Source organism: Bombus huntii, chromosome 4 (assembly GCF_024542735.1).
Source record: "Bombus huntii isolate Logan2020A chromosome 4, iyBomHunt1.1, whole genome shotgun sequence".
Taxonomy (NCBI): domain Eukaryota; kingdom Metazoa; phylum Arthropoda; class Insecta; order Hymenoptera; family Apidae; genus Bombus; species Bombus huntii.
Window position 1 is genome coordinate 14,581,513 of NC_066241.1, and position 24,348 is coordinate 14,605,860.

The window sequence follows — 24,348 nt, forward strand, 5'->3', positions numbered from 1 at the left end:
CCCTTTTCTTTATCCTTCCAACGATGCTCGAACTGTTGGCTGCAATCGTCAGGTACGCAGTTGAAGTAACTATTTGAAGATTCATGTAGATATAACAATAATGCGAGAATGTTTGGAAGGGTATTTTCCTAGAAGAGTAATGAAATGATATGCTGAATTTAGAAATTCATTCCTACAGTGTAACGTGTGATGGAGGAGGAGATATCGTAAGTGATTTTGTTTTAGGATATACGCGTAGTGAATTGTTTTAGTGAATATGATAAGAGTTTATCTTCACCATGCAGATTTTACTCTGCTGCGTTCTTTGAATTATTTTCTTTTTCTCACTCATTCGTATTATCGAAAGATTTCAGAAGTTTGAGAAAAATACAGAAGATGACATGTGAAATTTCTCGTTTCGATTTTGTGCGAAATTTTTTCTTAAAGGAAAACAAGGTTGAAAGAACATATTCTTGAAATGTGGTAATTTTAGAGACAATAGAAGATTCTTTAATCCTTGACTCTTCTTTATGTTGCTAACATTTGGTACAACTTCATTTAGATATCTGAACACTTTGAGCGGGAAAGGTTCATGTAATAGATTCTTCTCATGATTTTTTATTTAGATAATACAAGCTTACATCCATATAAGTGGATTCGATCGACATGGAATTTTTTTCCCAATATCTTCATTGATCGTTGCAGTGAAGAAAGAAACAATTTTACGTGATACATAAGTAGACTAGAGAGATGCGAATTTTATATGTAGAACTAATATGTAGCAATATATGACTATAATAGAATGCCACAGGATGAAGCTTACGATTCACAAATTATGACATATTACGATGAACGAAGAAGTGAATGTTAATACAATTTATGACATACTGTGCGCATACACTCAAACTAGCGTTTCATTGCGTCTCAAGCGAGGTCCATGACCGATATTCAGAGTGCAGAAAGGTAAGCAAGAGACCGGATTTACGAAGAAATTAGATCGAAATACGTCACTCTCGAATATTTGAATGTTTAATTGCACCATTACGGTATATCGTCAAATGATTCATAGATCGCGTATCCGGCACATAAGGACGATGTTGAAATTATGTTAAGGTCTATCCGACAATTCGTTTCGAGATATTTGTTCGACGGAGTGGTCAATGCCGCATTGGATCCACAATCTGCTGACTCATTATCGGTCAGCGCGTGAACGCGAAAGAACGCGCGGCTTCGCCAGATGATTCGAAATTCAGTTTCTCGTAAAACCGTTCTAAGAAAACCTCGACGAGTCTAGGAAGGCCGGCTTCCGGAGAATTCGTCCCCGTCACGAGTCACAAGCTTTTCTGTTTATTTGCTCTGCCGCCCAACTTTCGGTACTTCTTTTTACTTTACGATTGCCGCAGATTTCCCTCTGGGTCCACGAAGTCATAAAATTTTGCAAGTTCCGTTCCCACGTTACTTTCAGTCTTTTCAGCGTCGCTCGTCGTCCGCACGTATAAATAGAATTTTCATTAAATGGAAACGATTCCCATCGTATCCAAGCTTCGTCTCTTAATGGGATTTATACAAAGTTTATACTAATGCCTTTCATAAGTAAGTAATTTTGATGACGAGACAAAATAATAAATACATTATTTTAAGCAGCGTACTAATTACTCTGGACGATAAAACTGCAACAAGACGAGATTTTATTATAAACTTTTTAATTAAACAACATAAGATCGACACACAGATTATAACTAATCAGATAGAGATATTTGGCTATTTTATACTTGCCCAAAGTGATCCAATCGCTTCCGAAGACATAAGTTTGATTTCGAAGATCAGTCACATTCTACACATCCATCTCAGATAGATGAAGGCAGAATTCGTAATTTGCTGGATGAAGTAAGAAACTTATCGATTCAAAAGACATTCAAATTCTTGGATATTTAGAAAGCAACTACCCATTGACATTTAGAAAAAATAGGAATAGTAATTAAGCTGGAAGCTTTTAAATAATGCAATAGCACGAATTTATATAGAAAAATTGATAGGACAAGGAAGTTAATGTAAATGTCGCTTTATCAGTCGTTTCTACGTTGTTGAAGAAGGCATTCGACACCTAATGTCGCGTTTTCTCGATTGGACGCAGCGTGACGCAGTGCCACGTCCGAAAGTACTGGATACGTGCGTGTCCGTCCCCTAATGTATTCGCGACGCGAGGAAGTTCATCCCGGCCAGTGTATAGAAGCTGTCGTAAAGCAGTCGTTGGTCCCCTCTGGAGCACGCTGGGGACACCCGAGACACGGCGTTTCCAGTTGGGTTCACCTCGCTTCGCGTTTCTTCGCCAACCAGGGGGGAATTCGGTTCAGCGAACCGCGGACACGACGCGACTCTTACCTGTGCTCACGAGCCTCCAACTCCGTCGTGCTTCCGCGGATCGCAGTGCCATTGACACTGACGTAATAAACGCGGCCGTCAGTTACGACTGGCTGGTGTAACCGGTGAAATCTACGCTTTCGTGTTAGATTCAACACGGCATGTATCATTTCCATTTATTTAAAGAATTTTATTATGACTTTTCAAAGATTTATAAGTTCGTACGGTGGTGTACAAAGATTTCCAGGCAGATATATTTTTTTGCTGAAAGCTTGAAAGTGATTTTTAATGAATTTTAAACGATATTATTTAACCATACAGTAGCATTTGTGTGTTATATTATCTTCTTTTGCTTATCATACCATACTATTACATAATATTTCTTTCTTTATATCTTTCTATCATTTCATATCTTTATTTTATTTATCATAGCATTATTACGTAATATTACTTTTCGAATATGAAATATGAAATTAGTATAAAATTAAAAATTCATTGTGGCCGAAGATATTTGCACGTCACTGTATAGTAATGTGTTTTAATGTTCAGAGATGTACAGATATTTCTGTCAAAGTTTAACTTTGCAAATTTCTCTGATTGATGATTTTGTCATTCCTACCACTATTCTTACGAACTTCTCATTTTTTATGATGAACTATATACAGTCACGTGAACCAAACTCGAAAGCTATTGTGGTTAATTCTATAAATTAGAAGAAGCACAGAAATAATGATGTTACAAATATTATATACATATCACTGTCTTAAGAGATATGGTACAACGCATTCAAAAAATAATAGATCTATAAATAAAAAAAATTATTACATTGAAGAGATCAGAAATTCGAGCGATGACTTAACATATCTCCCCCGGCTAGTAGCTCAAGCCAATGATCCAAAAGTCTGGTACTTTTTCTATCAATCATATCAGGTAGAAAGCAGGAGAAAAAGAGAGAATCGTGGCGATATCGGGGAAAACGTCCTGGAGAAAGTGAGACGAGAGAAAGAGAGGAGAGGACAGGCAGTCGGGACAGACAGTCGGTGAACTTGACCTGAATCTACGGGCTGGGAGAAAGAATCATCGTCGTGGGCACCGTGGAACTGGAGAAAGGAGAGAAAGAGCGGGATGGAGGAAATTACTTTCGATTTCGAACTCTTGGGATCGGTTACACTTTCTCCCTCGTGTCTGCCTCGGCGAGGTCGTCGTCGCCGCTTCCTTCCTCCTCTGCCATGGTCAGCCTGTCGTTACGTGACTCTTCCGCAGGTCAAGGCCGCACCTTCGATGACCCCGGCCTTGCGGCAAGTTCACAATCGATTGATTTTCTGGGTGACTTTCAATCGGATCGGTTCCATTTCGTCTCTCTGATTCAACTTTAATTTGACTTTCGGAAGAGAGAATCTTCGCTGAGAATGTTGATTGAGTCTTAAGGAACCCGCACACGAGAATAATATTGACAATATTGCAAGGTATTAGTGATTTTATCGATCGTTTGCAGTCTCAAACAAATTGAAGCTAATTGACGATATTATTTAATCGTGTGTATGCCTCTTTAAAAGGGGAGGCAAAATTTTCGATAGAACACAAGCGTAGGTTGGATAGCTCCAGGCATTTAATTCGTCGATTTTTATATTGGCTCGTACGAGTTCACGTGGAGCTTATTGTATGATGTTTCATAAAGTTTGCGATGCCATGTTCCATTGTTCCCTATTGTTTTATCGAATGATATTGCGGAAAGGAAGAGCTCTGCCTTCGTGATCTCTGTAGGAAATAATAAGATGAAGACCGTACTGCGAAGCAGTTCGTAATATTAATCGAAGAATTAGTGGTATAAGAATCGAGGAAGTTCGAGAATCTAGGAAAACATTTTTCATAGTAATTGAATACTAATACCGATTATTCATTGGAATTAATATTGGAATTTTTATCTAAGATCTTGATACAAAGTATTATTATCACATCGTTTCATGGAACTGTTCGACAGACATTGAGGAAATTCAAAATGGAAGAAAATATTTCTCGAACCAAGATAATTCAATGTAATTTTCTTTTAATATAAATTGCCTGTCTCCCGGTTGTTTATTGGAAATAATATCTGCTGTAATCTTTATTTACAAACCACATGATTTTCTGAAATTTACCAGAGGAAGCAAATTGCGCGATAAAATAATAAATAATAAAACTAAATTAATGGGACTAATGTAGACAAAAAAATAAATTAATCTAATGTAATTACATATAGCATGTGTCTCAAATGATGTCACTAACAAGCTTATTAATGATGCAACATAAAACGAAAAAAATCTTATTATAAAGTATTATTATATAGACATTTAGGTAAATAGGTAATTAAAGCAGTTCTATTTTCTATTCTGACATTCCCTTATCAAATTCTACAATTTTATTAGACGATATCTAATTGTGTAATAACTATCACACTCTTAGACTTAACTTTATAAATATCCTTTATGGATAGAATTGACAATTTTTAAAAATATGTCAGTCTTCTACCAAAGCAACAACACTCATATACACGCAATATACAATTTTACAAGATCTAATCTCGAGTTTTATCTGCCAGCGTAAACATAACGTGGCTGCAATATAACGATATAACCGAAACGCATGGGCGGTTAAGCAACTGAACGTAATCGAAGCAAGTGCAAGTGGCGGCCCTCGTGTACGCCACTTTTCTCCACCGTACTCTCTGCACAGACGTAACAGCGATCGGGCATGTCGACGACCGACCTTGCGACGTTTCCACCGCTTCCCGGCTGCATTCCATCGCGACGAAACATCGTTTACTGTTATTCGATGAAATATCGATCCGACATCGCGGCAACGAACTCGAGGAAGCATGCTGCGAGCATCGCGGAAACCATCTTTCCAGCCGCCCTACAAAAGAACATTACGTTCAGAAAGTGTAATTATTTTGCATCGATTTTATTATAGATTAAGACGAATTTACTCTCTTACACTTTGGACGTCCATCACGGATGATTCATCCACCGTGAATGCGAAAGATGAAAATTGTAGAAAATAGAAAACTTTATTATACTCAGTTCAACAATTGAATTCATTTTACTATACTATTTTTCTACACTAATTTTGTAAATGTTCTTTCGTTGTACATTTTGGATAAAATGTAGATGAAGGCTATAGAATTAGATAACTTACATTTTGTATTTTTTATAGGAAAGCAGGCTTATTGAAGTTGTTGGTGGATCTAATATTACCAAAATTTTCTATATTTAGCTTTTGAGCTAAAAATATGTTCTTTCACTCCTTTCAAATTTTTTACTAATATTACTCATCGCAATATAAAATTAGAACATTGCTTGTATTAATAATTATACCTTCGCCCTTCATAAAGATTTCCCAATCGATCAGTTAGATATCTTCAAAAGGCTTTATCCAAGACAGTATCTTGCAAGATATCTTTGAATCTAACACGTTATCTTCATTTTCAAATATGTCATTTACAATTTTACTGTTTAATAATAAAGTGGTATTAAAATCAGAAAATCGTCGAAGAAATGTACTTGTCATGTGTTTCTTCTGTTATCTTCAAATGAAAACAGTTTTTATACCTTTAAACCCAAATTTGGTCTTTCGTTGATCAAAACCCAAAGTTTCGTTGGGTTGGTTGTTGGTCGAACGATCGAAAGTTTCATCCGAGAAAGACCAATCTTTCTCTTTCAGTAGATACCAACTTACGTGAGAATTATTGCAATATTATCGCACAATTTATCCTTAAGGATTATATCTGATACGATATCAGTTCGACGGTTGCATTGTTGCATGGAGAAATTATTGTTCCAACCGGGTCGTTTATATTTCGCGTTGTTTCGAATGGAAATGTGCAGCAGCAGCAGTCTTCCGATCCGAAGGTTATTATACCACATCGCGAAACGTGTAAACTAGAGGAAATATGCTCTGCCTGTACTATGCTGGAAGGTATACGCGTCCATACCTAACCGGAAATGCCATTGACATTTGCTCCGACAACTAGAGTTCAAGGCTGCGCGTCCAATCGATACGATACGACTACGATCTCGTTCAATTCTCGCGATCTCAAAGTAAACGGTATCTTGATTAATAGAGGATGAATCGTTAAATTGGATACAATCTCGTTCGTAGTGTGACATCAAGCGAGTTGATATTAGAAAATTGATCATGGTATAGTAAGAATTAATTTGTACGATAGAGAGGAGAGTTGCCTAATTGTACCATTTATGTCTTTTATTTGCCATTAACATGTTTATAAATTAACATCGTATGTCATAATAGTTGATGTTTAAGATAACCTATTATTATATAGTCAATCTTCTGCCAATATCAAATTGGTTTCTTATAGATCGTATTCTTATATCGTACTTGTTATCTTTTATACATCTTTGTCTCGCTATAAAATTTTATTTATACCAGTTAATGACAATCTGGGAATATAGATACATATCTTGTCTTCATCTTTTACTATTCATTTATTTAATATTTTTGGCGCAAGATTTCATTTATATTCATTAGTGACAATCAAGGAAATAAATGAGTCATGGTTTAGAAGACTAATAAATTTCTCATTTACAGAAAACCCAAACGTACGTAAGCAGATATCCCCATTACGGAGAGTGGCCCGAGACTATAATTAGCACGTTTATTGTTGAATAAATCGTAAATACCAGAGTTCATATTGAGAGAGATCTTCCTTAATTCCATTGAATCGTTTATTTGTGCGGTCGGGTCAAACGAACGAAGCCGCGGCGTTCCCCAATCTCTATGCTGATTAAATCAATAACTCCGCTAAATTCTGAGAACTTTCTCACTTGCCAAGGCGAGGTAATTAAGTTCATCGTCGCGATCTAATAATAACCATAACTGTACTCTAGCTGTTACACCGTAAATTGCGAATAAATGAGATATAGAAAAAGGAAAAGAAAGAAGATAAAGAACTATTCGGGCAAAAAATCTTCTAATGAAGTATAAAGTTGGAAATTATTATCCGGACGTTATTTCTTTATTTTTAGTTTGCTTCAATGAGTTTGCATTAAAGAGCTCCATTTACGATTTAGATGGAGAAACACAGAGGGGGAAGAGAAAGAGAGAAGGACAGAGTAGAGCTTGGAATTACTAATTCCTCCGATTATCGGATATTACTTCGGGTTCTAATGCCCATGAGGTCCTAATACGTCGTAGATAACTCACTGTAAGGCGCCCTATCGCAGAGAAACCGCGATTTAGAGATTGGACTAGTGTTCGTTAATCGTACAACGTGTATCCATTTGTGCGCATTTCGAGTGCAAACTACGTGTTTAGTTTGCCTTCCACTTAACACGAGTATACAGTGTATAATAGAAATGTTTCTAGTTTCTGTCACTTTCCGCAGATACGAAAGCAATTCATAATGTACATAATGTTCACTGTGTAGTTAGACGATTTTTGTTTGTGAACTTTTAATAGAACGATAATTATAGCAGTGTATTTTAATATCTGGAAGCATCCAGATTTTTGCATTAAGGTTCATATTTACCTGTTTTTTCTCTAATTACATATTTTGTAAGATTTCTGAAAACCTCGGTTATAATCTCTCCTTCCTCCAAATAAACAAAATCCTCTATATACATGTAACTAAAGAAAGTTAAAAGAATATGTCGCTCTTCATCCAGAAACCATGATTTGCAAAAATTGGTAACCCGAAAATTACTCCAAAATTCTGAGAATAACCCCAGGAGAGCTTCTAATGATAAATACAGGACGTTCGTAAGCCTCTCGTAATGTGGTCGCGAGAGAAGAAATTATCGTTCGAACTCTTCGCACCGACGCGACGCGACGATGTTAAAAACATAATGGACAGCGCGCAATCTGCGGAATACCAATTTTCTACAGTTCATATTTTCAAGTATTCATCACGCTGGCTCCCGGTACGGTTGTAAATCGTGAGCAATTCTTAATCCCATTCGTAACAAGATAAATGACACGCAGTTACAACGTTTGCCTCGGTAAATCTTAAGTGATTCTTAATTTCATTTGCGTGAAATAAATGCATGTCCTGCCGGCAATGTCCGCCTTCATCTTCGACTACGCATATTTTACCCTTATTTTTTCCTTTCTTTCGTTTTCTCGCTTTATTACTTTTCGCTTTTTTTCCATTTCATTCGTATTATTTCCCCTTAACCTCTGTCAGTTTTCTCCGGGCTGAAGGGTGGCGCACGGCGAATGTCTTGTCCCCTGACATGACGGAGTTTCATGGACTTTCAGGACGCTTTTCCACGAAAGAGGGTAAATTCTGCGAGATAGTTCTCGCAAGGGGGACGAAGGAAATCAATAGCGTTGCTAGGGCTGGTCGGAGAGTATGGGACGATGATGCTTTTAAAGCCCAAGCATCCGGAGCCCTGTGTACGCAGAATGCTCTTAACACACGCTCTCGTCGGATGTCTCCTTTCAAATATTCCATTTAGGAAATGTAACTCCATAAAATCGGCCTTAATCAGCGACCTCGCGTTCCGCCGTTGAATTTTTCCGTTCCGTCGGATTACTGTCACCCCACCCCCACCTCCCCTCCCCCATTTAGGGATTTCGAGAATTACCACGTTCATTTTCTTTTTATGTCTTTTTCCCCTTTTTGGGGAAAATATGTGAATTCTAAAATTCTAACTGGATACATCAAAAAGGCGTATGTAATCTTGATACGTGTAATAAAACGAAATGTTCGAAATTAGTGTCGTTATGGTTGCTTTATTCGATGCTATTTAAACAGATAGTTTTATTGGTTAGTAAGGAAAATATCGCGGTACATTTACTATTTGATATTTAATATTTGAAAGAAGCGAAGAAGAGAATGATTAATATTGTCCAGTTGTGGTTTGACAGATTCATACCTATATTATTAGGTTGTCCGAAAAATTTCTTTCCTTTTATGAGGAAATAATAGACATACACCGATTTTTGTTTTATATTATTTTGTCGAATTACATACGATCCATTTCGTTGTGTTGAGATAAACACCGCCACATTTTATAGGCTTGGTTTCACGTTTGTGTGAAGGTACACTGTTGTGAAAAACACGTTTGCGAAAGAAAGACACTTTTCGGACAACCTAATACTCTAAGACGAAAGAGAAATAAATAAATAAGCGGTTATGTTTACACGAAAAGTCATTTAAATTAATAAATGTATGTGTATATAAATACGAATCATCCTGGTGTATTTAAATACCGTCATATACCTGATTCCATGCAGATTTGATTAGATTAGCAGACAGAAAGAAACGAATTGAGCCCTTTACGATAGGATTTCCAACAATTTATGGTAATTATCCACGTACAATTCTGCGCCACAATTATCATTGGAATTGGGAAATCGTCCCCACCTGTTTTTCCCGCGCGCACCCTCGATGACATTCCTCATTTTTGAAGTGTCACCAACCAAAACAACACCCTCGAAATGAAAAACGACTTTAATCTCAAGTTGAGCCGTCGATTTAAGGGGTGGCTCGTGTGTCATGTGCGCGAGGGTGAACGAAAGGGAAGGGAATCTAGACTCGAACGCGCGATGACAATAAAACTACGAGATTTTCGATAATTTACGACCCGTCGGAAAATAACTCGACTCCCGGACCAGACACCTATTTCCTCCCTTTAGTCTTTCAAAATTTAACAAGAAATATCCCCGCTGCTATATTCTTCTCTTTGAATCTCAATCTCTGCGTATATTCCATACACGTTTTCTTTGAACTAATGAATCCCTTTAAAAACACAACTTTTCCAAACAATGAGCATTTTCTGAAATTTGTATATCGACAAATTTTCATAAACCATCCTGCACATGCCAAACAATTTATTTTACCGACAATAACATTCCATGTGATATATTAATTACACGCATCGAGTTCTCACGAAATAATTCCGTAAGCTTCCCACGTACCACTCCAACGTAACATTGTACCAAAATACGGGATCTATATCGTAACAGTGAGTCAACATTGCAAGATAACAAAGCTTCCACAACTACACTCGTATCGTCCATTCAATTTCCACAAAACCATAGCTACATCAAAATCCCCGAAAATTACAAAACAGACATCAAACAAACGTCGCGTCAGCGGCGAGTTGGATCCCAGAACCGTGTTCTCTGTGCACGATTATTAGAGGCTGCTGATGTGTGCGATGCCGGAAGCTCGGTCCTTCGCAAAAATCTCGTTTCGAACAGCTGCGTGGCCGTTCCGTCGATAATTCCCGGGAAATGTTTGCCGTATTCGTTCGCGAATGCCACGTGCACCCGTGCTCAAATTTTGATTCCGACCGCGACGTTCGATCCCATTTAGCCTCGCAGCTGTCTCGTCAGCTCATTGATCCCGATTAATCTGCGAACGAACCGAGATCACAAAGGATCCTGGAAGCCCCTTCGCGGGGGTGGTTGGGACATGTGTGCACGAAATAAGATGACGTCAGGCTGCTGCATTCATTTCGAGAGGTCGAGGGGATGACAGAAACCTTCAGATTACGGGGGTCGTATGAACGTTCGATTCATCATTGGCAGTGATCGATGAATAGTGCTTGAATGACATTTTCATGTTTTTCCTGTGAAAATAGCGTTGATTGGTTGGCTTTTTTCGGTACTGCATTATTTGGGTTTAATAAATGTTTTAGCGTTAGTTGTGTTAGAAAAGAAAAGAGAGAATATTAAGCTTCAGCATTCCTCAAAGAATGAAAATTTATGTTTCAATATATGTATAACGTGAAATGTCATAACTTCACATTTTCTCATATAACAAGATAAGACATCATTTTATATTTCATTTTATTCTGCATTATTTTTAACTATAGCAAGCTACGAAAGATTTCCCTTTCTTGCGTTGTTCTTCTTTGACGTTTTCCACTTTTCCATTGTATACGTTCATTTCTTTTAGTTATTATAAAACTAAAAAAATTTCAATTCGCTATGCGACATAGCCAGGAATAGAGTGCACACACAGGAGCACGGATAAATGTTAAAATCAAAATTCGTTAAAATTGACATTCCCCCTTTTTCTCATGGAACCTTCAATTGATATCGACAGTCTATGGATAAGTAGAAGGTTAAAAGGTACTTTGTACGTACAGGGATATGCGTATTTTGTGTATATTAATAGATTGACACTTTAAATCTCCATGAAAGACACAATTAAAAAATACGTATCTAGAAGAAAGTAGCATCTGTAGCAAGAAAGGTAGCTTTGCTAGGAAATAATATCTTTTTGGTATCATAATCTTTTCTTGGATTTATCATAATAAAAGAAAGATAGAATATAACCAAGGAAATCGACTTGTTCCTGTCGTGTAATAACAATAATCAGATTTCAACAATTCCCATTATTTCCCATTATTTCTTCACAACTGATTGCAACATCTGGGTAACTTCCCTTGTCATACAGTTGATTCAATACGATTTCGCGATTGAATGACTGTACGACTCGCGATCGTGCGGCTAGGTTTTCCCAGCAGACAATGCGTCAGATTTTAGGGGAAGGCCGGGTATTCGTTACGCATTAATTGCGCGTTGTACTCATTAATTCTATCGTTCGGGATGGATTAATTCCATCTGTCTGCGTGTACCGGCCCGTGATATGTACCTTCGTTCATGCGAATTGGATGAAAGCGTTTCACATTGCAAAGATAGATTTACGTATGTTGGATTCATGTGATTTGCGTGGTTTCCATTGCAGAATCAAGGGATTTGCATATTTCAGGAAATAAATTCTCTCTTTTTTTTCTGATACCTGGAGGGCTATTCGGATTTGATTGCTATACATATGTTACTGGGTTGATGGAATAAACGATGCACTTATATAGGTAGTTGTGAACGAAAGAGGATTGCAACGATTGGTTTTTTAAAACTAATAGAGATTTCTCCTGAAATAACACAGGAATTATTACTAGTAATTTATATAGTAGTATTTTAAAGCGACGAAAATATTAATAAATCGCAAACTTAATATCAGTGTATTATTAGTAAGTTATGATTATTTGAGTTTATAATATGTTAACATAGGATAGAGACCTAGCTAACGTGTAACTGTCATCCCCCATCTTTGTCCGTCTACATTTTACGAATTTTTCACTATAAACATGTTCTATAATTTTAAGTATTATAATTGCATCAACCATGTCTAATAACCACGTTTAAGAAAATGAATGTAGGTTAATTTGATGCTCCAATGTAGAATTCCTCTATCTTAATATTTTCCATTTCTTTTAGTATATTCTACAATAGTAACAAAGCTTTCGTAGAATCTTGGAATGTAGAAATTCAACCTCATCGGCTATACATTCGTACTCGACTGGACAGAATGCTAAAAAATGTACTGTTTTACTTTTCAACGCCTTCTGGAGCGTAGCCCTGAACCCGACTCGTAAATTACCAGGAACGATCGTCATAGTTACCCCGAATGGTGAACGTTTGGAATTAGGTGTATTTACCTGGTCTCAAGGCTCGAGTTTAGATGCTCCACCAAGTGTAACTATTTCATTTCGACGTTTACGAGGGAATTACTCCAGGTAACGCCAGACTCCTGGTAATTTCGCATCATTTTACAATCTTACCATAAAAGAGGAGCTCTATGGGAATCGCACGATGAGCTAACCCTCGCTTGGCCACCGGCTGATTTATCGTACCACGAGTTTGTTCGCCCTTAACTCCTTCGCCGCTGTTTGCCGTTTATCGATTCGGATTTGTTGGCGTTCGTGTCTACCGAAGGTTAGGGCAAAACCGGCGGGATGATATACGCGCGTCGTGGACAGGATCTAAAACGCCACGATTTGAATATACGAGAGTTATTTAAACGGGGTGGCGAAAGTTAGTGTTGTCGAAAACATGCAAAACGTTTCTCAAGTAAAATGTTAATTTCGCGACGACACGTGTGTGTCACGATGAATTTATGAAGAATTTACGGTTGTCAGTTTATATCTCTACTGATATAGGTGCATTATGGTCGGTTTAACGATATGCATCCGAATGCACATAATTTCACCTACTAAAATTTAAGTCATATTCTCCACTGAAGGATAATTTACATTTTTATACTTGATTGATAAACTGTAGATTTTTATGTATATTCATATTTTTGAGAACATAATTAAAAAAGGTAGAATCTCGGTAGAAAATTGTTTCATCCAGTACAGGTTTATTGATGGTTTCATTCAACAAGCGTTATAGAAACCACTTTGTCTTGGATATTTTACATATTTCTTTATATCAAGTACATTCTATGAAGTTTTGCACTTTCAAATTTCCTAAAAATGTATGTAGCGGCACATGCGTCACAGGACGTTTCGATTCCAAGATGCCTCACGTAGTTGTTTTTCCACAGAGAATTAACACTATACGACGCACATAACGTAATAAACAAACTGTGGACAGAGCAATATCGCGGCTACGTGCAACAGTAAATCGGAACAAAGTTGAAACTTTAGGGTAAACCCCCCCCCCCCCCCCTCCGACAAGTATAAATAGACGACCAGAAATAGATGTTCTCGAGACATAGTCAGTCGCACGAATCAATATCAGTATCGAGTTATCGAGATCATCAGTCGAACGAATAATATAACGAATCAGTCTAACGAATCAGCATAACAATTAGTATCGGTATCGCAGTATCGCGTAATCTTATAAGGAATATCATTGAGCGAGCAACGCTTGCGATTAACTTTGTATTCTACATTTTAGAACATCTGTAAATATAGTTAACGAAATTAACTCGTCTCGTTATTAATTTAACCAACAACACGTTTCACCACATGTATAAATATCCATGGTCTATTAATTAACCTCATACGAGAACGAAATGATTTCATATATGATAGATAGAACTAGCGATATCTAAAAGTGCTGAATTCTATTACAAAATAACAAATTAAACGTTTGCACAGTCTCAAGGAAAAGGAACCGACCGTTAATGAAGTCCATGATGCGTGTTACATCCCTTAAAGCATCAAGCACCTCTTCACGTAATAAACTCCTCCAAGATCAAGCGAATTCCGTAATTACTTCAAGCAGAGCATTACCCATCGACCCACATGCTTCACCCCTTCCATCGTCACGCAGACAGACTTATGTTCACTCTATCCTAATCTATCTACGTCTCTCGACAACTTCTCGTGCTTCGCGTGTATTTCATATATACCGTGAAGCAGACGTCGAGTTCAATTCAGAGTGGCTACCAGCCTGATTTTCTTACCGCTGTTTCACCGTCGAGAAATTGATTCGTCTTTCAGAGAGGGTGATTCTGTTTACAAGGACGGTACGGATTGGAAGGAGGAGGCAAAGGTTGATTACGGAATGGAGGGAGTGGAGATTCGCAGAAGCGAAGAAAAGCAGGCCCTTTGACGTGAAGTGGATCCTCGAGGAGGCGTCCGGAGTCCACGTGGCTTGCCTGCTCGTTTTTCCAATTGCTCGCGTCACCCTCTTCTCCTCAGTGCAGGTTGCCGTTTGATTTCGACGCGTTTCCGCTCTGTTACCGTTTAAGCCTTTGTGCATGTCGACCGTGACGAGGGAAAGGACTCTCTCTCTCTGTCTCTCTGGCTTCTTGCTGTTTCGCTTTATCCTTCTGTCTCTCTATCTGTCTCCTTTTCTCCGTTACCCTCTCGAACTCGCCGTTTAACAATCGCCATTGGGACATTACGAAGGTAGTTGGTCGCCTGGATCTCTAAAGTTCTGTGTGTGCGAGTGACGTTTCGAGTGGAGCCCTTTTCAGCAAGATCTGCGCGTGACCTTTGCTCTCGAGAGAAAGTACCGAGGTTACGTCGACGGATTTAATTAAAATTTGACTGGAACTCGAGCCTGTTCAGAGCTCGCCGGCTCGACGACCTTCGCCAGGAAGTTTTTCGGCAGTTTTATGAACGTTATATTTACGAGGGTGAGGGAAATATTTTACCACGATACGAGGTTATTGATACGAGGAGGTATTAAATTGCGAAAGAGGGAGCACCGAGTTTCCGCTCGACTTAGGCCAATGGACTCGAATGTCCTCCCTTACACGGATACTCACCCCTATTCAAAGCGAGTTTATTGTGCGGCCGTGGTTCGCCGGGGATCGAGGGATGTTCCGCCTTACTATTTTTCAGTCATATTTCATTCGGTCCATAGTAAAGGTATTATATTCTGTATGAAACTTCTTGACGATAGGAGAATTTTAAACTCGTTTGGTAGCAGTTTGCAGTTATTTATCTACTCTAGACGTGTCTGAAGCGATATCTTAGTGACAATGAAACCTATACTTTTTTATCCTTCTGAGAATATTACGTTGTATCTTGACTTGTATACACGATATCCGAAAATGAGCAAGAATTTGGTCCATATTTTATAGAAGGAGGGATGGAGCTGATACTGAGAGTGAAATCGCTTAGAAAAAGATGATCTTCATTAAAAGATTTTCCTACAGATTTATAGATCTGTAGAAAGAAAAGAAGTAATAACTTTCGCTCGTTATTTTACTGCTTGGTTCACAATGGTTTAATGTTATTTACTAGAATCAAAGTTACGTGGGCTTTGTATGTATTGAATAAACTTGAAAAAATATTCGTCAATGTTGAATCGTAAAACAATATCCTCACGTTCGATGTACAAAAACCGCGCATCTCTCATCACCTGAGACAACTGACAATTATTAATAGTAGTTAGCATAGAGTTTGAAAGAAACACACGAAAAACAAAAAGAAGAATACAAATCGAGATAAACGATCGGTGTAAGCAGCTGTTCGAAAAAGTTCGCGGCATTGCTGTGCATCGACGTGTATAAAAAGTCAAAGGTGTAAAATACCATTCGGCGTCAGCTTTCGTAAAACGCGACGAACGAGTCGGCGGCGTACCCTGTAATTATTCATTTAATATCGGTGAGCTACGGAAGTGGAGCAACCAGCAGTAATAAAAAGAAACGCGGCAAAAAAGTAGATAGATGTTCGTGAGGTACCGTTGCCTCGAACGAAACTGTATTACCAACAGTTTCATTCATTGCCAAGGAGATTTACGAGACGTTCTAACGGCCGACGAGGCAATAGACTTCTCGTAATTAGCCGCTGTTTCTTTGCCAGAGCGTTAACTTTTTATTTATTTAGTTCAATCAGATCAGAAATTGATCTTGGACGAGTTTCGACAGATTACGTTGCGTGTATACACGGAGGATATGCTCGCGGGACAATACTCGTGGGTACCGTTTGATCGTTATAAATAATCCTCCTCCATCTCTGGATTCCTATCTTTTTCTTTTTGCTCGAATCGTTCAATCTCGGAAATTTCTCTGGGTTATAAAATAAATCAACCAAAACGAGCGGTGATGAGAATTTAACGCGCCTAGTCCCGTTTGTCATGTCGTGGCTCGAGAACGATGGATCTGTAGTTTGATACTGCATGTCGATCGTGAAAATTTATGATAGTTAAGGATTGTTGAATGAAGCGTCATTGTTGTGAGATGCAAAATAATTGGAATAAACATGCTTCTTTTTAACGTGTTAACCAGGGAAGACGAGTTCTGTGTAACTGAAGACTTGAGAATTGTGCCATTGGTGCATATCTCTATAATGAGCGTAGGACTATGATGTGATCGTACGATCTGGAAACGATCTACAATCTGCCTCATGTCTTGTGCAGTTCGATATTCCAATTCCTTGCAATAAATTATGGTTCATCTTACATCTTTGAATGATACACTTTGCAGTTCCATCACTCAGAGTCCGTGCTGATCCCACGACTCTGACTTCATGAAGTTCAGTATCTCACGACCTCACAATTATAGGTTGATGGAACTCAAAAGAAAATTCTACTGCCTTGAGATTGTTCTATTGTATATAATTTACGGCTTCGAAGAGCTGCAACGCTGATCTGTTAATAGCTAATTTTTTTAAACTTAACTAATCGTAATTTTGCAAATCGATTTTCTTATAACTCGCAAAAATTTTTGTATTAAAAACATATTCAATATTTATTACTTACCTTTATAAAATTTATTTTCCAATAATTTTATTTCTATATATTTATTTGGTCGTGTCTATTTTCGAGATCAGATATCATTGAGCTTACAAATTATTGTTGTCAGATCTTTATTCCAGGAAATAATTCAGACTAATTTCCAGTCATCACGATGCAATGGTCGATAGTTTCCATTGTGCACGATTCATTATCGCAAATTGTCTGAGCAATTTGATTGTCAACGATAAGAAGACCTGCGAAGGCACGGGAACAGAACATCCTGGGGTGTTTACAGGTGCAAATTGCAAGTCGACGATAAATACAATTTACAAGGTTAATGACCGTTAAACTGCCGGGTTTCGCCTCTGACAATTATACCAAACAACATAATTTAGCCTTATTATGTACGCCTGGGTGAATCAGATTCCCTGCGAATAAACCACACTCCACTTATCTCTCGTGTCAAATCAAATATTTGTTTCACTTCGAAAAGATTGAAAATCTACCGATCACGATAAAAAGGTGTTTCATCCGTTCACGTACTTAATTAAATTAAATTGGCATGTAGTATACATAAATATACTATCGCATTCAAATGTGCGAAAAATTGTAATTCTAATAATTGAAAGTTTTAAAGCAAAACCTATACTTATGGTTTTTTATCATTCTTCAAAATGATGTTTATTTCTGATTCCAATCTTTTCTAAGAAAATATCGATCGTATTTATTAATTATATAATTACTGTTAGGATTACGTAAAGAGCTACATCTAATTAAATCACGAAGGTGTGCAGATAATCGTCGAAACAAGAAAGATATATAACAACTCGATTTTCAATGGAGCGTCATGTTTGATTGGCCAGGCAAAAAGAGAAGGAATACTCAAGGTGTACGTGCATCGTGAAATTTCCGAAGTGTAGAAACGAGCTCCTCGATCGCGTTTACCGGCACTTTTCACACCGCGCACGACGCTCAAACTGTTATTCAAACAGTTAATGTTTGAGAGGTGTGCGAAGCGAATGCGCGTGTTTCACTGTTTTTCTTGTTTACGCGCCTCCGGCGAAAAGAAGATTAAATACCGCATATTCATTTTCGCGTCCGACCACCATTAACCATAACATCCTGTCTTCGTACATACGTACATGTGTACAGACGATCGAAAACACTGGCGTTCGTTTTATCGCGGTTCACAGTAGCGCTCATTGTTCCGTTCCTTGAAGCGACTAACTAATCTTCGCCTGTTATTTCTCGAAATTAATATAATTTCGCCTAATTGGCTTCCCTTTGTCCCCTTCCTCCAATGATTGGGTATGAACTGTTAAATTGCCCCTGGGAAAAATGATCGATCGTGATTTCATCGAGTATCTTTGATTAACTAATTAACTTTATCTTTGTACGGTGAAAAAGTTCGTTAAGCTAGCTAGTTAGTACTTTGTAAACTCGAATTATACTTTGATGCGTGTGCAATGTGCAAAAAAACCTTTAATATTATAGATTATATTTAATTAGATGATTATCTAAACATGGAAATGATTATGTTCCTTAGATGTGTTCGAACAGGCTTATTGGAAATTCATGTTAGATTACCATTCTATATTTACATAATTGAAGTTTATATACATATTGTTGCTTTCGAACAACTTCATCCGTTGTTTTATGCATTGTCGGAATTTTAACAATCGATCATATCATCGGATAGAATATTCAATGTCATTAGATGTATATGCAGATAACCAGTAGTTTTCATTTATAAGATTACGATGAATTGATTTGTATTAATCATTATGATACATACCAAACAAAACTATCGATCCCTTCCTTTGCAAAACTACATAAAAATACATAAAAAATATACAAGAAATTGAATTCTGCATTATTTACTTGAACTATCGTGTCTTTTATAAAAGTACAGAATTTGCATTAACGTTGAAAAGAATTTTTCCTTATCAAGAGATATTATACTCAGAAGTAATATGCCTAGTTGAAGTGTTATACATGTAGTCGCGTCAAAAAAAAAAAAAAAGTATTACAGAACATATCGTAGAAGTATAACAAAATTTGGCAAGATATTACTGATAATCAAATCCATTACAAGCACAAAACGATTAATAGAAGAAAATTTTCGATTCTTCGACGTACCAAATTGCAGTTGTAGTAGTGACCCGGCGCGGATGTCTGAAAATTCGCACGGTTCATGCAAATCGCGGCTTCACCATCCAGGATAATAATCCTGAATCACGCAGGCGCCAAGGGGGCCATCACAAACGATCGTACCAGCGGCGGCTGGTATCATCGACGAGAAGAGATCGCGGATCCCGTGAAACGAATGGTGGAGATGAATTCGCGGCTTCTGTCCCGAGGAACCTTGACGCTCTCTCACCTCGTCCCTCCATGCTCGAAGGATAATTCTACATTTCTAGGAAACGTTTCGGTTACCGAGCGCGACGATTACAACGAGCAAGGGCTTCCGATGACGAGCGTTAATGAGAGGTACTTGAATTTTACACTCGAGGACGCAAAACGATAAAAAAAAAAAAAGGCGAAGTAAAATAAAGAAGAAAATAAAGGAATGGAGTTGACATGGACAAACTAGTATTAATGTGTTAATCGTTACGTAAAATATTTGATTCAAAGAAAGTAATAAAGGTAATATATAAACAAACAGAAGTAAAGGAGTTTTAAAAGTTTGATAAATTGGCATGTTATTCAGATAATATTGTAATAAAAATTGGCTTTAAGATAAATACCTATTACAAGAGATATAGAGAGACAAGTAATGAGTATAAAAATCACAAAGGCAGAAAAGGATCCTCTCATTCTGTCGAGCAATGTATTATATAATCTCGAAGAACTGAACAGTTTGAATCGATAATACTTTTGGATAAAATTGAATTCTTATCAAAGGAAATGCATATGCTTGAAGACATTTTGTAGAGACAGAATAATTTGGTAATAATAAGACAGGATAAATGTGATGAGAACACACTTGCAGTATACAACAGAATACATTGAACAGTCTTGTAATTTAACTTTGGTTATTGAATATTGGGCAGCTGACTATCAAATGTGTCAAAGGACCATCGGTCACCCTAGTAATTATCGTTTATTACTGATGGGTCCAATTTCGTGGTATCGCAGGTACTTAGAGACTGAAAGTCTCATTACCTCTTTCCTCTACCATGTACACAATTTACACAACCAATGAGATGTAATAATTCCTCTCCACTCATTAAATATTCATGTCTACTTGAGAAAATTCATAGACTCCGTTCTTTCTCTCTCTCTCTCTCTCTCTCTCTTTCTCTCTTTTTCTTTAATAGAGAATGAATACTATATGATAAAATAGAAGGAAATAAAAATAGAATAAAATTCAAGGAAAGGGAGGAGTTCTCGCGAATCGTGAGACCCATTGGTTTCATCGCTTCCTGTTGTGGTTTGAATCGCTGACAGCCGTGTTCCGGCGTTCCTCGCGGGTGCGGGCGGCGCGGTGCGCTGATAAATGAGAAATTCCCGGGGCCGATTTTCCTCGGTCGTATCGATCGCAAGGAAAGAGTTCAGGGACCCCGGCATGGCTGTAACGTCATTACGAGAAACACGATCCCGGTCCGAGCGAAATTGCCAGTAGTTTTTCCAGCGCGCGCGCTCCAGGCGCACGGAAACACCCTGGAAACACACGATTCTTGCACGACCGATTCGTGTGCATCGAGGCCCTCTCGCCTCGGTGGCACTGTGTGCGCAAACCTGCCGCAAACACCGACGAATCTCAATGCGCACGCTTCCAGCCGCGTATTTATGGACATCTGCGGTTATGTTTGAGATGCTCGCTTCGAGAAAGGATCGTAGATACGAATCTTCTGCTGGCTAGCAGAGACACGAGAAAGACGGAGAGGAAGGTTGAGAGAACGCCCCGAGCGTGTACGATGAACAGAAGCGATTTGTTTCTCGATGTGCCGCTCATGCGAGTTTTCAGTGGCCGTCCTTTGGTGCTACCCTCCAGGCTAGATATGATGGAAAAACCGGAAACTCGTTCGGGATGGCCTGTACCTTCGAGTGAAATTTCTTTCGATTGTGAGTTAAGTTCTGAGATAGAATTGAGAATTCTTTCACTTTTTTTTTTATTTTGTTGATGGGTTGGCGAAGAATGGAGAAGCAAATATGGAAGAGATGAAAGGTTTCGTTACACTGAGAGGTCTCTCTTCCGATAGTACTGGGGATTCCTTCTTATTGTGTTTGGGCTTGTGGAAGAATCCATGCTGAAATATGGTAGGAATGGAGCAATATGTTCTCTTGATCGAATTTCCTGAATAGTTAGTTGGAGGTTGTTTAGGGATATTAGCATTCCGCACTAAAAATTGGTTGCATATCTAAAATCTAATAATGTTAGATAAGAAGTTATTACTTCCAATATATTTACAGAATTTTATTATATGAAACATCAGGTTGTAAGTATTTGCTGAAATAACCAAGCATAAATATCGAAAATACTTTCGATTATCTACATATCACAAATCACGTGAAACGCATAAAATGAATAAAAGTTAAAATAAAGTATCTACAAAATTAAGTTAGTAACCACCGAAATTCACAAGACAATAATAAATATCGTTTGAAGGTTAAACTTGAAATAAAATTGTATTTTCGAAAAAATTTTTACCAGAATCCTACTTTCAGTTTTCGTGGAAAAACTTTTTATCACTCTTTCAAAAACAAATTAGAAATACTTCTCGGTAACGAACGTTAAATCGTTCATAAAATGCGAAAGAGGATTTGAAAATATGTCAGACTCCAAGCATTTGCACGAATCTTCTTAACAGCAGCGTTTTGCTAAAGCGCGTTGAAACGGCGTGCCATTGAAAGCGAGTATTTTTTTCTAAATAGTCTTTTTCTCGGTAACGATAGATTATCATTAACAGGCATAGTCTCAGAATACACGGAACGGCGCAAAAATAATCGCCTGTCTTTTTCCAATCACGCCGTTTAAACGCAGCGCGACTTGAATAATATACACGTACCACGCGTCTCTACTTACATGACGATTCCTATCTCTGTTGAAATTCCACGTGCCTTGACCACACTCTTTCACACATTCAAACCTCATTTCCTTCGATCAATCCTCGATGACTCATTTTACCGCATCTAACTCGATCCTCTCGTTAGAGGATCGCACCTGCACGATAAAACCATGGAACGTGCCCCGTCGTGATCCCAAGTCCTTGGATGGTCAGATTTTCGATCCTGGTGTCAGATTTCTTTAAAAAATAAAGATTAACGTTCCACGTGATTTTGAAAATGCTGCATAACCGTGTACGTAAGTTTCAGCGTGGAATGTGAATTGCGAATATTCCAAACGCGGAGATATATCTAATCTTCCATTAGACTTTTTCGTTAATCGCGTAACGAGCTTTTTAAGTTTACAATTTTAAACTCATCCGTAAGTTGGTATTGTGGGTTTCTTCTCGAAAAAAAGAACAAAGATTAGGTAGAAAAAGATCAGGTCGAAAGAGTTAAGAACAGAAAAGAAAAAAGAAAGAAGAACGGTATTAGTCAATTGTCATTATTGTTAACTTAAACGAAGAAGAACTACGAATAGTAAAATCAATATATCGGACAATTTTATTTTTAATCGACGGCAGATTAATTGTAGCAGAAACATTTTATCTCGGCGGATCCAATTATATGCTATTCAAAACATCAAGCGGATAAATTTGACAATTGTTACAAACAGAACGACTTCTAACGGTATCGTTTTGGCAAGATACTACTCTACTTTATTATCCCGGATAGTGGGATTCAATACCAATACCGGATCGCTCCAGCATCCGTTACATGAATTAAGCCATTATATTTGGTGCCCCATGGGGTCTCCATAGATTATCAATCCAATCACACAGCCCGTTCGTTTTAAGAAGTTCACCGAACGGTTTCTCACTATCTTCGAAGGTATACGACCTTGCACAGAGATTCGAATAAGGAGTTACGTACCCTCGAGGATCATATTTTCGCGATCTGCTATTTTCCGAGTCGCTGCCTGGATTTGATAACGCTGCTTCTTACGCTCCAAACGATCCATGGATAAACGATTGCATATTTCAGACGATATTGCGCCGTTCATGGATCCAGATATTGCTTTTAAACAGAGATTTTCCAGAAATGACGGTCTCCAACTGTACGGATATTTATTTCGTAAAATATTAAATAATTCAAATTGTAATATGTATATGAAATATATAAAATGATTGCTGCACATAGTCGAAGTTTGTTGTTCGTTTTATTCTGAAATGTTTTCCGGTGTACCAATTTACTTTTCGCTTGTCGATAACTGAAAGATTTATATAATAAACATCCACAGTCTTGCAGAGATTCTACGTGCAACTTTCTTTTGATTTTAAGAAGAAATTATTATTAGGAAATGTATGATCTGATGAAAGTGAAACTTATTATTATGTAATATATTTATTCGCGAGAAAGAAAATTTATCAGAAGGGAAATTGTTAATACTAGGAACAGTTAGTTTCTCGCGATATGTAGAAAGACTACTATGTCATTATGGTTTGTCATACAAATTTACGAAGCCAGGTCAGCTGTACCTTAAAGTATAGTTGTAGCGAGGCAGAACGAAGCAAAAGGCGACTTAACAAGCCTGTTATTGTTGCGATTACGTTAATTTACTGCTATCGAGGGCAACCGGTCGTGATGGTAATGAATAACCAAAGCGTGATTATATGTACTTCGATGTCCCTGTAGTATACTAAGTAGCTTTACTAGCTGTTTTCAATAATGCAAAGCAATTTAGTACTTCGTTTTTACATCGTATTTTATGTAATTGCTTCTCGTAATTAGAACGTGTTGAGAAGATGATGTAGTCTTTAAAGTGATACATTTTAGGAGTTTAATATATAGAATTTGACATCAAAATTGTATGAGATAACAAGTATTATGTTCCCTTTCTTCGTGTTGGAGAATTAATTGAAAAGTAACGACAGCAGCTCACGGCAGGTTAGTAAGTACGCGATAGCTTATTAGGGGAACAAAGTATTCTTCATTATAGTGGTCGGGCAAAATACTAGATATAAA